Here is a 16424-nt window from a genome sequence, read left to right as displayed (position 1 = left end):
GATATTTTATTAATGACAGAGTTCAAACTTCACACAGTTTTGTACAAAGAAAGGATTGCATATACCTGGCAGAGGAACAAACTGCTCTCCGCCCTCTTAAGCAGCCTCTCTTCCAACAACCTGCTCCAGTCCAGAAGTGCAAGGTGACAGCAAAATAGGAATGAGTGACCCCTGATTAGAAGGTATGTACTGTAACCTTACAACCAGCTTGTTATATTGACTTTTGCAATGTTTTTTTCCATAGTGTTTGTGTGAGGTTTGCCTCCTAATGTTTCATTAATATTGACGTGGGTTCTAGTATTTGTTATTGACTCTGTGTTGCCTTTATGCTGTACTGGCCAGTTCTGTACTATTTGTACTGTTCTTTGCTAGTTAAAGTTGCTCTGCTATGGGCGGAATAAAAATATTTTAGATAAATAATGTTGATATGTTTGTTCACCCACTCAAATGCATTGAAATAAAGGTTAGCAAACAAAACCCCCAAAAAAATATGAGGCGATACCTTTTTATTAGACTAAAAACTTAATACATTGCTTGACTAGCCTTTGAGAGTTTGAACTCCCTTCCTCAGGTCAGAACAGAATGAGCAAAAAATGACATTACCAGAAAATATAAGTGAATCATAAAAGGCTCTCCGATGATAGTGTGAAAGGGAAAGGAGGTGGATAATGGGTGATCGAAAGGTGACAGTCAAATTTTAAGGCTCATAAGCAGACCGATGCAGAAACGTGTGTTGAGCTGAATGCACCTTTCTGCCTATACTTCAAAGCACATTTTTTGTGCACAAAACTTACTGCCTAAGTAGCAAGGAGATTTGGGAGCAGAAAATGCGTGTTTCTAAACAGAAGTTCTGCTTAGAACCCTCGCATGGAAATCCCTTGCAAATGAGGGTATTTAAGCAGCCCTCCTCGATGCAGAAAGACTGCATCTGGCCAACGCATCTTTTTTAGTGCTGGAAACTTAACTTTGGGTCAGAGCTGGAGTTAAGCTTCAAGTGCTACTGCATTGTTTCTTAAAACCCTAAAAGGGGGGTAAAGTTTAAATAAAGTAAAAAACATATCCATGGGTAAGTATTAACTTATCCGCTGCCGCAACTTACCTGGATAAGTCTGTACTTATCTGGCTAAGTAGTGGCTGATGACATTTACCTGGATAAGTACTGACTTATCTGTCTATCTGGCAGAGGGTAACAGCTACTACTTAGCCGGATAAGTCAGTACTGACTTAACTGGCTAACTGGCAGCAGCTATGCTCTGCTAGATAGCTGGATAAATCAGTATTTATCCAGCTAAGTGGTGGCAGCTACCATCACTCATGGTCTGTCAGAGATGCCTCCCCCACTTTCTTGAGTTAAAATGTGCATTGGACCTGTGCCAAATGCATATTTTACTCTTAAACCCGCTTTTTTTTAAAACTCCCAATGCATTTGCGTTTCATTAGCTTACTGCATTGGAAGTTAAAAAACAATTAATCTGGGCATTAAGAAACTGTGCACTGGAAACTAGCCTGAATGAGTTAAGAAACCTTGGTCTCTGTTGAGGTCTTTCTTGTCTAACACAGGACTTCCCAAGTCTGTCCTGGGGATCCCACAGCCAAACAGGTTGTCAGGATATCCTCAATGAATATGTATGAGATAAATTTGCATGAAATGGAGGCAGTGCATAGAACTCAATCTCATGCATAATTCATTGTGGATATCCTGAAAATCCGACTGACTGTGGACAGGTTTGGGAACAGTGGGGTAGCCACGAGTGGGCCTGGGTGGGCAGTTGCCCACCCAATTTGGACCCAGACCCACTCAACTGGAACCAGAAGAAGCCTGTTTGAGCAATGCTGTCACGGGATCCCATCCCCGCGATGGCAAAGAGGAGTGCCGGAGTTGCAAGGCCATCACTAGATCTCATCTCTGTGACGGCAAAGAGGAGAACCAGAGTTGCAAGGCAGCCAAGGGATCCCATCCCCATGGTGACAGAAGTAGGACTTTGGCTGTGCTGCTGTGCTTAATGAAAAGGCCCTGCATGTATGTGTGGGTGAGAATGGGAGCCTGAATGCGTGTCTGTGAGGGTGAGAATGGGAAGCTGAATGTGTGTGTATGTGGGTGAGAATGGATGCCTATGTGTTCGTCTCTTGTGTATTAGAATGGGTGCCTATGTGTGGGTCTGTGTGTGCATAAGAATGGGAGCCTGTTGGGGTGAGAGAGTAGGAGCTTATGTGTGTGTGTGTGTGTGTGTAGAGAATGTGAGCTTGTGAGTGTGGGCGAGAGCATATGAGAGTGAGAGCTTGTGTGTATGAGAAAGCCTGTGAGAGAAAGCATGTGTGTGTGTATGTGTGTGTGTGTGTGTTTGTGGGTAAGGGAGGAAGAGAAGAAGGCAGTAGTAGAAGAGAAACACTGAAAAGGAATTAGGAAATGGGTGACTGTTATGGTTATTGATGTTTGGGTGGATCCTTGCACACTGTGGTAGTTGACCATGCCCACGGGGGGCAGCCCCGTGAGGGACCACGGTGTCAGGCTAGACTCTGGACACACAAACACAGATTGAATCTTTATTTACTTCGATGCCTAGTGGAACATTTGAGGACTCCCCTTGTTACTTTAGAAGCTCCACTACTCTTGTCTTCCATCCATGGAGAGCCTTTGCCCAGTGATGTGACTCTTCGCACTGAACCAGTGACTCTTTGCACCAAAGCCCTCCATACGGCTGAGGGGGGATATGATAGAGATGTTTAAAATCATGAGAGGTCTAGAATGGGTAGATGTGAATCGGTTTTTTACTCTTTCGGATAATAGAAAGACTAGGGGGCACTCCATGAAGTTAGCATGTGGCACATTTAAAACTAATCGGAGAAAGTTCTTTTTCATTCAACGCACAATTAAACTCTGGAATTTGTTGCCAGAAGATGTGGTTAGTGCAGTTAGTATAGCTGTGTTTAAAAAAGGATTGGATAAGTTCTTGGAGGAGAAGTCCATTACCTGCTATTAATTAAGTTGACTTAGATAAAAACCACCGCTATTACTAGCAACGGTAACATGGAATAGACTTAGATTTTGGGTACTTGCCAGGTTCTTATGGCCTGGATTGGCCACTGTTGGAAACAGGATGTTGGGCTTGATGGACCCTTGGTCTGACCCAGTATGGCATGTTCTTATGTTCTTATGTAATCTCCTTCTTTGTGTTAGAGAAAGCCATGTACCCTATCATTCTGGGGTTACCCTGGTTGCAGTTGCATCAACCCCAATTCGACTGGTCCTCCTTGGAACTCTCCCGCTGGGGCCCAGGTTGTCATGGCAGTTGCCTCAAGGAAGTTTCTCCTGTTCTCTGCATGCCTACAACTCCAGTGATGGCAGGACTGCCGCCTCAATACGCATCGTTCAGTGATGTGTTTTCCAAAGAAGCTGCTGACGTCCTCCATCCACACAGATCTTACGACTGTGCCATTCGGCTGAAACCAAACACTGAACCTCCTAAAGGACGCGTCTATCCACTCCCTGCAATGGGGAATAAGGCTATGTCCGAGTACATCAAGGAGAATTTACAGAATGGTTTCATTAGACCTTCAAAGTCGCCAGCCGGAACAAGATTCTTCTTTGTGGGGAAGAAGGACAGAACCTTACGTCCTTGTTGTCGATTATCGAGGTCTGAATGAGATACGATTAAAGACCATTACCCCTGCCTTTAATCTCAGAGCTGTTTGACCGGCTTCAGGGGGCCAAGATATTTTCGAAACTTGACCTGAAGGGGGCCTACAACTTAGTCTGGATTTGCAGTGGTGACGAGTGGAAAACGGCTTTCAACACTCGAGATGGTCATTTTGAGTACTTAGTAATGCCCCTCAGCCTGTGCAATGCACCCGCTGTGTTCCAGAACATTTAATTTTCCAGTGCTTTCAGTCAGATTTTATATGCACTAAAAATAAAAAAGAATGGAATTAATCAATTAAATAAGAAAGAAACAGTTGCTTTGATTAAATTCAATGTGTGCAATGTGTACTATACATTTAGACAGTACATTATTGTTATTTAAATAAGCTTCACATCAATAAAATATGAGACTCATTTTTCCAATAGAATATTGCTCATGTTTCGTATAGAAGTCATGCAGTAATGGTGGAGAAGTATTGATTTTTATTTTCATTTACCAAGCCTTATTAAGTCTAGGTACAGGAAAATTATTCTTGTTTAGCAATTTAACTCTTAAAAGCCTCCTAAGATTGCTTAGGCAACCTTATTCAACTGTATTCTCTAGTTTTTAGAAACCATATTAATATATTCTCTCATTCCATCTGCTCTGATTTAAGGCTGATTATGCTGGGTTTCTGGAGGCTTGGAAGCCATCAGTCCTCTTCAGCACTGCCTTAAGCAAATGCAGCTTATATGATTTTCCATGTGTAAACACAAAACCTGTTATTGTTCAGTTATTAGCCATTTCCCAAAAGGTTTAATTTGCATAGAACCTGGGAAAGCGAAATATTAACCCTCTTCGTTGGTAAGACAGGATTTTCTTTTTGCTATTGATGAGTACTCTACTGAATCCCCTCTGCCTATGCCCCTGGGGGAATAAATTGACTAGACTAAGGCAATGAGAGCCAGCAGCCAATCAGATTGCGAGAGGCCTGTGGCTCGAAGGCCTGTAGGCTCTGAGGCTGGAGCGGTGCTGATTCTGCCTCCTGGCTGCACTCGAATAGAACCTGCGTGTTGGCAACTAAGAGACCCAACGCAGGAGAGCGAGCATGTGCCAGGGGATGGGCGCCTTACTCCGCCTTGTGCCTGACATGCTGGTCGCAACACTTTTTGTGCCAGCCTGCTCCAGCTGGAAGGTATTTACTTCAGCCCTTTGACTTGAGAGGTTTACGCATAGGAGTACAGAATAAAGAGGGCAGGAGAATGAGGCAAAGCGATGGATTTTCAGGAAATTACGATTTTTATTCCCATTCCCCTCTCTCTTTTACAATGGCCGTGTCAGATCTACAATAAGGGAATCCGTTCCAAGCAGAAATAGGGATGGCACACTGCTGTCGCTAGAGGTGGTGACTGCAGAAATAAAAATTTAAAAAAAGCTGCATTGTCCCAGTGATCTTAGGTTCTGGCTGTTCTCCCTGTCATGAACTGCTTTCTTGGTGTCACTGTAGAGTAGGTTCTCTTAGCACTTAACTTTCATGACGTGTAATATAAGCATCAGGATGCAGAAGACAGCTAAGGATCCAATCAAAAGATGATATTAAAAACTGATATTATAGCAAGCAACTGCAAGTTTTATAGGAACTGGATTTCTTTGTATTCTGATGTCAAAGTCCTCCTCTGTTGCTGAAAGTTATCAGATAATCAGCATACTGTTAGCACCTTCATTTAGTTCTATGGCAAGGGCGATATTAATTGAAATAACAAGAAAGGCTTTTGAGAGAAGTATTTGCCTTGGCATGTGCTCTTCAAGGATTTTTTTATTATTACTTCTTGGCATTGATCTCAGGATTTTTTTTTTTTCCTTATCCCTGTAGCAATCATCGATCAGCCAAGATTTGTGCATTTTTCTCCCCTCTGGGATTGCCACAGTCACATAGTGTAGAAACAAAAGCCATTGTCTGCATATGCAGAAAGAAAGTTCAGGCATGCTTGCAATTGTGAAACTACCTGGTGGGGGACAGAAGAAAGCCTTACATGGTTTTGAAATATTGGCCACCAATTAGTGGATTTTTCTATGTGTCTCAATGGGGCACTTCAGAAAATAGACTTACTTTATAAAGAAATAATGGCAACAGCTGAGGCTGCTTCATAGACAGGATGCAACTGGAAGTGGGGGTTTTTTTTAGTATGTTGCAAATTTTCAGGCAGCATTCTGTTTAATATCGGAGCTCTTTTTCCCACTGTGATTAATTTAGAACCAGTTTTATAAGCGTGAGCAATGTGTAGCGTGCCTGGCTTTTCTGGGTGGACAGGAAGATTGAATTAAGCTATTGGTTACACAGATAACATTGCCAAATGTATAATACTGTTGTTTGGGGGCTGTCGGGTTTTCATTAATCATGTTCTACTGGAATTAAAGCAAGGAACTCCAGAATATTCTTTTACCCAGCTATAGCACACAGTGTGATTCAGTGCTGTATGCATGAGATGAAACCTCTTAGACTACTACTACTACTATTAACATTTCTATAGCGCTATACGACAACCGCAGCGCTATACAAACATACAAAAAGGCAGTCCCTGCTCAATAGAGCTAATAAGACAAACATACAGGACAAGAGACCTGGGATATTTCATAAAGCAAGACAATGGTTAAATAGAAAAGAAAGTTAGCTAACAAGATTAAAAGCTGAGAATCAGGCATAAGATTTAAAAGCAGTTTCAAAAAGGTGGGTCTTTAGATGGGACTTAAACATGGCAAGAGAGGGAGCATGACGCAGCAGTTCAGGAAGATTATTCCAAGCAGATGGTGCTACTGCAACTTGCTGTTCGCTGGCCTCCCACTGAACTGTCTTTCTGCTCTGCAATCAATTCAAAATACAGCTGCACGACTTATCTCCTTTCAATGTCACTATGACCATGTAACCCCTCTTAAGTCACTACACTGTCTCCCTGCCCTCTTCTCCATGCAGTTCAAGCTTTCACTCTGCAGCCCCTCATTGCCTATCTTCTTCTCTCTCCCTACATCCTTCCTCCTGAACCCCATTCATCCAGCAAGTCACTCTTATCTGTGCCCTTCTCTTCCACCGCGGACTCCTGACTCTGTGCTTTCCACCTCGCTGTGCCATATGCCTAGAATAGACTTCCTGAGGCCATGCATATCATGCTCACTCTCTCTGGCCATATTCAAATGCATTTTAAAAACTCACCTTTTTGAAGCAGCTTTTAAATCCTAGGTTCTTCATTTCAAAATCCTTTTTACAGATTCTTGTTTTGCCATGCATATTTGTCCTGATTAGCTTGTACGCTCCATGGAGCAGGGCCTGGTTGTTATGTGTGTCTATACAGGGCTGTATAGTAGCACTTTAAAAATGATAAATAGTTATAGTAGTCAGTATGAAACGTGGTCTACAAAATGAGATTAAGTATTCCAGTGTGAATATCCAGTCTATGAAAATGGATGGCCTAGTATGGCTGAAAATAAACACATTGCTCCCTAACTACTTTTTCAGCTAATCAACTTTCCCATTTCTTAACTCTGTTTCCATTTCTGATCTTGTATTTACAATATATATTCTTTCTTTTGTAACAAAATATCTCATAAAACATTTAATTTCCATGCAGCTTCTCTAGCTGCAGTGTATGCTTCTATTTGACTCAAGAAGGAGAGTGAGCACTATACTTGTATACTGCCTTCTGCTCTGTATTGCAACTATTCCACTTTTCCTTTGCCCTGTAGCTGCTTTCCTATTACTCTGGGGAGACCCGGTGCAGGATCCAGGAGTGTCTTGGAAGATCCTGGGGACTTAGGCTGCCTTCTGTCTACAGACAATTCAAGTACAATTACACCGAAATGGGATGATCCAGCTTTTGTTGTTTGTCACAGTCTGGGATTTGTGAGCCAGGGGGCTAGATGATGGTTTTAATATTGTTGAGCCAGCCCTCAGCTTGCAAATCACAAGTCACTTCCGCACAGGGGTATCCTGCACGGAGTAATGCTTTGCTGGGCAGACTGGTTATCTGCTGTCATTTACAACGTTATTATGTTATTTTAGGGGCGTGGCCCTTAGCAGACAAAGTCAACTGAATCAGGCCTGTTAGACCTGAAACGAATACATATGGAGGAAGCTGTGAGCATGTAACGACAAAACCTGGAGATTTACTTGAAGAGCTGGCATTAGTGTTTCAGCTTTAATTGTGTTTGCATACTGTCCCTTCCTGTTTTGTTGGTATATACATTTATATACTGGATAGTAGTAGTACATTTACTAGCAGATGCAGCTGTGCTCAGCACTGGTGACTATTCATTGCCTCGGATTAGGGTGCAAGTTACACAGATTGTGATATGAAATGTTTTCTTATTGCAGAACACATGCAGCCTCAGTCAGACATACACAATGTGCAACCTTGCTCTGATGCATGGCGCCTCCGTCACAGAAATACAAAGCACACAATCTTGGTCACAAAGACACAGCGACTTATAAACCGCAGGAGCATGGTACAGGCATAAGTAACATGGCATATACATGCAGCCAGAGAAACACTACTTGTGTGAACGCTAGACAACTGCTGCTGATAGCTCCACCGGTTGTCCCAGCAGCTGCCCCCTCGGGGTTGCTCACTTATGGAAGGAGAAGATTGAATGCAGGGATACCATGATGCAAAGCAGTGGCAGCTCCTTCTGAGCCCCAAACATTTACGCTCTCGGGGCCTGCGGGCACCACGCTCCCCAGTTCGGTCATTGTCAAACACATCCACCTTTGGCTTCCCCCGGTCCTCCTCCTCCGCAGCAGCAGAGGCTTGCTAGTAGCGACTCCACAAAGGCAGAGGGTAAGTGAGAGAAGCTGCTGCCATCTTTGTGAATTTTCAAGTGCCCCAGAGAGCTCCCTCTCTTTTTCACAGCTCATCAGGATGGGCTTTACCAAGGCCGCAGCAGCTCTGTGGTCTTCATCAGTTTCCATCTCTCAGTCCCCCAGGATCTCTGCCGCTCAGTATCCTCTCCTTCGCCACCCGGGGTCATTGCTGTCTGTGCTGCTTGGTCTAGCTGCTGCTCCTGCTCCTGCTGCATTGTAGGGCTTAGGCGTTCCATCAACTCCCAGTTCTTCCTTTTAAAATGCACTGACACTGCTTGCACTACTCCTTCCCCAGTTATAGATCCTAATATCACTTTTGCCACACTTCAACTCACAATAACTCACATAACTGGGTCTCAGGATCCCAAAAAAAGAGAAATCACTGTCCTGAGACTGGCATACTACACATTGTCTCACTGCAGGGTAAAATCAGGTATACCTGGCATGTATGAGTTACTAACTTCCACAGCTCCCTCTGCCCCTTCTACTTGTCTCCTTTTCTCTCCAATAATGTCTACTTATTATTTACCATTTTATCGTATTGCTTTTGTCCTTTCATTACTTTTCTCCCTGTCTACTCTAGCTCTCTTGCCAACCCCTTCCTATCCCTCTGAGAATGAAGGCCTGACTTTTCCAGCTTGAAGCAAGTCAACAGGAATTAGGGTGAGTGTGTTCAGCCCAGCAGCTAGGCCCTTTCTACGGGATTTCAATGCAAACTGGAACCAGAAACAAGCCAGGCCCTGTGATTTGCAGATCAGGTTTCAGGTCAACTACCATTTGCAGTTTGTGGATTACAATCCTGGTTTGAGTCAAACCCCCTCAGATCAAAAAGGTCGAGATGAGATAAAAAAAAACAAAAAGGTTGTTCCCATCTTCAAAATCATTAAGTCGCTCAGAACAAACACTAACAGGTCACTCATTTTACAGAAACCTGAAGGTGCTGTGGAGTCAGCATTCACAGGGAAAAAAAGCCCTCACAGAGTGCACTTAAAACTTATTTGATTCCGGTTTGAAATGCGTTGTAAAGAATGTTTGATAACAACTGCACTGCCGACAAAGATTTTGGGGCAGTTTGAAACTCCCAAGGCCAGCACATAGGATGGGAGCTGTGATCCAGTCTTGGAAGTTAGAGTTGGCCTCTTGGTACTTATCTTGCAAAAGTTATAAAAAAAAAAACAAAACAAAACAAAACCTAGTTGGTAGAATTTTGGCAGATATAATAAAATTAAGACTTAGTGTCTATGAAAATAAAATGCTAATTACAGGACTAAGCCATGGGAAAGATCTCCACATCATCAATGGTGAGCCAGAGAAAAGTGTGCCCTTGAACATAACAGTTATAATAACTAGCAACACTGATAGAGCGAACATGCAAAGTGAAATTTGCAAATGCCTATTGGAACAGAGACAAGATGCAAAACCTTTTACTCACTGGGAATTTTGTATTTTGACTGTGCAGTTTCCTCCTTCTCCTTCGTTGTTTGTTAAGCTCCACCTTGACTGAAGCCAAGGCTGGGATCTAGTACCATGAGCTTTCGTTCGCAACTACCTGGGGATTTTTTGTTCCTCTTTTATATTCCTCCTCCTCTCCCCACAAGGAGCCTAGTTTGGTCATTGCAGGGACAGCCCTGGGTCAGAGACCAGGCACAAGGGCTCCTTCCAGAACCCTGAGTTTGGCCCGTAGGTGTCATCTTTAAGAGATGGCCAAGACTCCTTCCTTCTCGCAGGGGCTGGGAATGCTGTTTCCGCAGTATCCCCCCCCATCCCCACCTGGCTTAAATGGGGGATTTAATGGAGAACCGTTCTCATGGCTGACCATGACCAATTCCCTGGGAAAACTCGAATGATGAGTTAAAGTACACAGTTCAATGGTAAGACTTCCAGCTACTAGAATCAGATTTGCTTTATTCAGTCTGAATTATTCCCAGTAAGTTTCTTCTTTATTGACCATATGAGATTGTTTTATCCTTTAGTAACAGCTTTTTCTTGATAAAACATGCTATACTAGCCAGAGTTTTACACAAACTAAGGGGGTCATTTATCAAAATGCACTAAAGCTTTTTTGCCTGTCTGTGATGAGCTATCACACAGACTTAATGCTGATTTTAACACCTTTTTGGATAGCATTAAGCTGTGTGACCAGGTGGTAAGGTTTTATCACCTTCGGCTCGATCCAGTAAGGCCGCGGTAAAAACAGTGAGGTAGTGTCAGGCGCACCCTTCCTCCCCGCACGCACAGTTCTCTTCACTAACTCCCCGATACTCTCCTCTAATCGCATGCAAATGCATGCCGCGGCTGTGAAGCGTTAGGGAAGGGTTATGCCCGCGCAACCCATTTTACTGTATAGGCGCTGTAACAGCGCCTATACAGTAACCTGGGTGCGCTGGTACCTGTCATTTCAAATGACATTTGAAATGACAGGCACCAGGAAGTGTAAAAAAGTTTTAAAAGTGTAAAAAACAAAAAACCTGTGTGTTATATAAAAAAATAAAACAATTTTAAATACCTGTCGGAGGGCCGTGGGTCCAGGCGGCCGGTGGGCGGCGGGCAGCCATCAGCGGCATCCGGTAGTCCCTTCTCCCTTCCTCCCTCCCTCCCCTGCCTGGATGAGCGCCAAAATCGCACGGGCGGGTCGGCAGCGGGGGGGGGGGGGGGGCGGCAGCAGGATCCGGGAGCGGCGGGTAGGCAGCAGCGGGGTCCGGGGGGTCCGGGGCAGCGGCAGCGGGGGGGCGGCAGCAGGATCCGGGAGCGGCGGGTAGGCAGCAGCGGGGTCCGAGGGTGGCAGCGAGATCCGGGGAGCCAGCAGCGGCAGCATGTTCGATCGCGCAGGCAGGTAGGTGGCAAAGTAAAGATGGCCGCCTGCACGGGAAAATCGTGCAATTGGCCGCTGAAGACGTGACGTCACACCACGTCGTGACGTCACGTCTTCAGCGGCCAATTGCACGATTTTCCCGTGCAGGCGGCCATCTTTACTTTGCCACCTACCTGCCTGCGCGATCGAACATGCTGCCGCTGCTGGCTCCCCGGATCTCGCTGCCACCCCCGGACCCCGCTGCTGCCTACCCGCCGCTCCCGGATCCTGCTGCCGCCCCCCCGCTGCCGCCCCCCCCCCCCCCGCTGCCCCGGACCCCCCGGACCCCGCTGCTGCCTACCCGCCGCTCCCGGATCCTGCTGCCGCCCCCCCCCCCCCCGCTGCCGACCCACCCGTGCGATTTTGGCGCTCATCCAGGCAGGGGAGGGAGGGAGGAAGGGAGAAGGGACTACCGGATGCCGCTGATGGCTGCCCGCCGCCCACCGGCCGCCTGGACCCACGGCCCTCCGACAGGTATTTAAAATTGTTTTATTTTTTTATATAACACACAGGTTTTTTGTTTTTTACACTTTTTACACTTACCATAGCAGGCCCGAGCCTTGCTACTTTTTCGTTTGTTTTTTTTTTGCCCTGGTCCCGTCCGGTCTCCTGCAGCCCCGTCCGGTCCGGACGGGGCTGCAGGAGACCGGACGGGACCAGGGCGGGTAAGCAATGTTTTTACCCTACACTACACTACACTAACTCCTACTAGGGGGAGGCGGTAAACTAGCAGGTTAAGGCCGCGGCAGAACAGCGGGTTACGGAGGAGATAATATCAGCGCCCGTTACAGTATCGCAGGGGAATAGCTAATTCCTTCATTATACAGCTTTTTCGTTCATTTACATGCCGGGTGCGGAAAGGGTTATGCGTCTGTTTTCAGAAGCGATACGGACGCGTGAAACTGGACACTGTATCGCCGAACTGCCTTGCGCGCCCGAATTGTGCGCTACGAGCACGTTACAGACGGGCAATCCTCGAGCGGACGATACTGGATCGAGCTGCTAGTGTGATGTCTCCTGCAAGGCCTACTTTAGATGGAGAGATGGAGAGAGAGGGAGAGAGAGAGAGAGAGAGAGAGAGAGAGAGAGAACCTAGCCATAATGTCATCTCCCTAGATAGGTATTTGTATCCCTATGGGAGGCCCACCTAGTAACTCGAGGTGAGGTTTAGGTATCAGTGTAGGGGGTTGAGGGCCCCTTTGACATTCAATGTTAGATGTACGAACAGAACAGTGGTCTCTTCACATAGGTAATTAGCATAAACCACACCCCTCATTTTGATAAATCCAGGCCTAAAATAGAGGAATGTGGCATTCACAACTAATTAAACAAACAGTAATTGGCATGCTACCTACATTTATATCCACGTGTCAGGGAACTTGTTCATTTCATTACATTATGGTAAGGAAAAGAGGTGAAGGTTGGTTGGTTCTTATCTTTGGGTCTCTCCAAAACGTATCATAGAGAACCAAAAATAAGAGGGCTTGTTCCAAACAAACAATAGTTACAGGAGTTATGTGACATGAAGAAATAAAAAAATGCCATAATTCACTCACATATACAACCTCCTTTCTTCAGGGACCTCTCTAAAACAAGCAAGGGGCTGCATTTCAGTACTGCAGAGCACTAAACAACTCACTGTGGCCCCAGAATCAGGATTCTCCAATGGAGGACAGCACAGCTGCTAGGCCCAATGGGATCAATGTACAGTCACACAAAGAGAAATCTCCACACCAGTAATATTGTTGCAAAGCCAAAGGTTTACTAAGCAAATTTAAAAAAAACAACCCTCTTCACAGAAAATTAGCCTCTCAAAAAAATACACCGACCAACAAACGTGCAGCACTCAGAGCAGTATGGAAGATCCCAGCTGTCCCTAAGCGCTTCCTTGACTCCAAGGCTTCCCAGGGTCAGTTATGCTTCTCTATTCTTAGTATAGATTTTCCTTTGCACCTAAAAGTGCTGCAGTCCTTCAGGAATGTCTCCACTCTCCTCTCCTGAAGATGGACACTTTTCAAAGAGTGCACTCAGGGTTTTTGTTTTTTTTTTATCAACTTATCTTTTATAAAAATCAGATACAGCTTACTGTTGTGGATTTCTAGCACACCACTAGTAACCCTAAATCGCAAAAAGGTGCATGGGATTGAGCTTTCCTCCCTTTGCGAGAAAACAAAGGGGAAACTCTTCCACTCCTTATAATGAGAGAAAAACAAGGGAAGCAGGTGTACTCTGTTTATAGGGAAAGGCAATAAGTAGCCTTCCCTCTTAGATAATCCACTCCGGAGAGCAGGCCAGCACTCTTGCTGTCGCTCTCCACGCCTCCAGGCCATCAACTCCCTCTAATGCTTCTTGGAGACGCCTACATGTCTTGCGGATAAAGAACCATCCCGAGAGATCAGAAAAATCACTCACAAATAACTTTGCTTTCATGGAAATTCTCATTGCTGGAAATGTCTGCAATTTTAAACCTATGATGAGGCCTCGCAAGCCTTACATTTGAGATAATTTTGCTACCATTAGTGGCAACGTAATCCAATTCCCAATTATATTTCAGTTTTCAATGTCCACCTACCTCTTGGTCTTGGTCCATGTTTTTCAAGACTGCAATTATGGAGAAAAAAATGTTAATGTTGGATTCAGTTGCAGCAACAATTTCCTTGTAGAGAAGGAATGTGCTCATCTTTGCACTGAAAATATGTTCTTACTAGCAGTTTTGTTTCCACTGCAGTTCTCATCTCTCATCACTACCAGGAGTTCATTACACTTATGCTCCATAAATCTATTCTACTGTAAAATCACTCTGTCATTCTGTAGCAACAGCAGGATCTAGATAATAGGGGAGGGAGCTGAGGCACTATTTCATCTTCTCTCACGGTGGAAAGTATGATACGGAAATGAAAGCAGAGAGCACTGCCGAGAAGTGCAAGTCCCATCAAGTGGACCCCCCCTAACAGTGAGGAGTTCTTTACCTCAGAAGGGCTCAGGGTGTGGGGGAAACCCTAAACCAAAGCTCTCAATCACAGGCCTCACAGCCAAATGGGGCAAGGAAAGGGAAATTCTGGCTCTAGAGAGTCTCTGAGTGCAGGACACAGGGCTTGCAGTAGTTTGGGATTCTCGGCCACACTAGCAGTTAGGTCAGATTACATTTAAGGCATAGTTACAAATACTTTAAAAAAAGAATAGGGAGGGGCTCTGTAAATGTTTAGGCACCCCTATAGGTTTCAATGAACCTCTAAGTAAACAGAAGCTGACATAAACTAGATGGTACAAAGTTAAACATGACAGCCCTACAGCCATGTGCTGTATCTATTTCAGTGGAGGAGTGGTTTGAGACTACTCTGTGGGTGCACACCTTGAAAAGAATCCACTTTAAGGAGAAAGGAGGGGAGGCCATATTGAAGGACTACAGCACCCACAGCTACCCGAAGGACCTATGATTGTTACAGCAGGGCCTGCACATATTCTGGGAAGGCCTTGGGGACAAGTGAGGCCAGAAAGAATCCTTGAGCTTTATTTTACTGCTCTGTGATTTCGTATTTTGTCTGAACTGTATGCTTTCCAGAAATCTAAACTCTGGAGCAGATTATTTTGTTTCCTTGCATTGAGCTAGTTTTTCTTTGTTTTGGAACATCTCCTTTTGTGTGAAGATTCTTCTTTCAATAACTGCGTGTGATCCCCTTGGTTCTTAGAGCTAGAGCTGGAAGAATCCTGATCAAGGCCTGCAGCTAGGTTTTTTCTTACTCTGTAGTACCCAAAAGTAGCCCCTTAGCTAAACAGGGAGTGCTGTGGGAAAGGGGCCGTCTATGTGGGAAGAAAGAGCGAGCAATATCAATATTGCCCAGTTACGTATAGACAAGAAAACAGCACATTGCCCAAGGTGCACGACAAGGCAGTGAAACAGCCAGGTTTAGAATCCATGGGTCTTGGCTCCCAGCCTACTCTACCTACTTTCTTCTTGTACTGATATTGCTAGACATCAGTGGAGGAAAAAGATTAAAGTGTGTAGCTTTAAAAAGTAGTCTTGCGCTGAATGATTGAGTGGTGACTGCTACCTTTCCCTCGGACTTGCTTGTTGATCCAGACTATTTGCCTGGCCACTCCGTCTGTCTTCAATGTCGTGGACTATAGCGGATTGCAGGGGGGGGGAACCGGGGGGGGGGGGGAGATTCTGCATATGGGGGGGAGAAAAGGTGTATATGTTTGTTGGTTTGCCTAACCTCGGGAGGGCTCAGGAAACACCCTCTTTACTTTGTATTTATTTTGTAAAACCAATAAAAATTGTTTGAACATAAAAAGTCGGAGAAAATAGTTTTGCACTGATGTGTGGACCATGGAACTTGCTTATAGCTTTGATTGACGAAATACAAAATGAACAATGAGATGTGCTCTTCATGCTTCCTGTGTCTGAAACACTTTTGCCTAAGTCTTAATTAAATTTTTACTTAGCTGAACTTTACATCAATCAAAGGCACACAACACTAATTAATTAACATTTCATTTTATTGTGTTCCACCTACACAGCACTGACATAACTGGCTACATTTGCAGGATCAGTAATCTGGTTAATCATATCTGATTGCTGGAAGGAAGAGGGAGTTTTCTTCTATTAGGAATTAAAGTAGGTTTGAAAAATTCATGAAGAAACAACTTTCTTTGCCCTGTAAAACAGATTAATAACTGAATACATTACAATTGCCAAAATTCTAGCATTTAGTGGCAAAAATGAACAAGAATAAGAGGGTACGTAATTTGTCCAGCATACTTCCCCCCAAAAAAGGAAACACTACTTCATGCCCAACAGAACACCTTTCTATTTCTCTCGTAACATCCTATCCCAAAAATACTGAGTGAGCTCCCCGAAGAGGTGGTCATACAACCTCATAGAAAGACCTTGAGTGGAGGGGGTACAGGAGGGATATCGTGATGGTGGTGCCTCCACCTGGGAGGACATGTCATGCACATATTACAAGACTGCTGCCTCTGAATAAAAATAAAGAATAAGCATAGAACTACCTGGTGACTGACAACTGCAGTGACAACAGCATAAAAGCACACAGAGGCTGATATCCAACAGATCTATAACCCTAATAAGGATCTGGGC

This window comes from Rhinatrema bivittatum, chromosome 1 (genome assembly GCF_901001135.1).
Source record: "Rhinatrema bivittatum chromosome 1, aRhiBiv1.1, whole genome shotgun sequence".
Lineage (NCBI taxonomy): Eukaryota > Metazoa > Chordata > Amphibia > Gymnophiona > Rhinatrematidae > Rhinatrema > Rhinatrema bivittatum.
Note: the sequence above shows the minus strand (reverse complement) of the source record.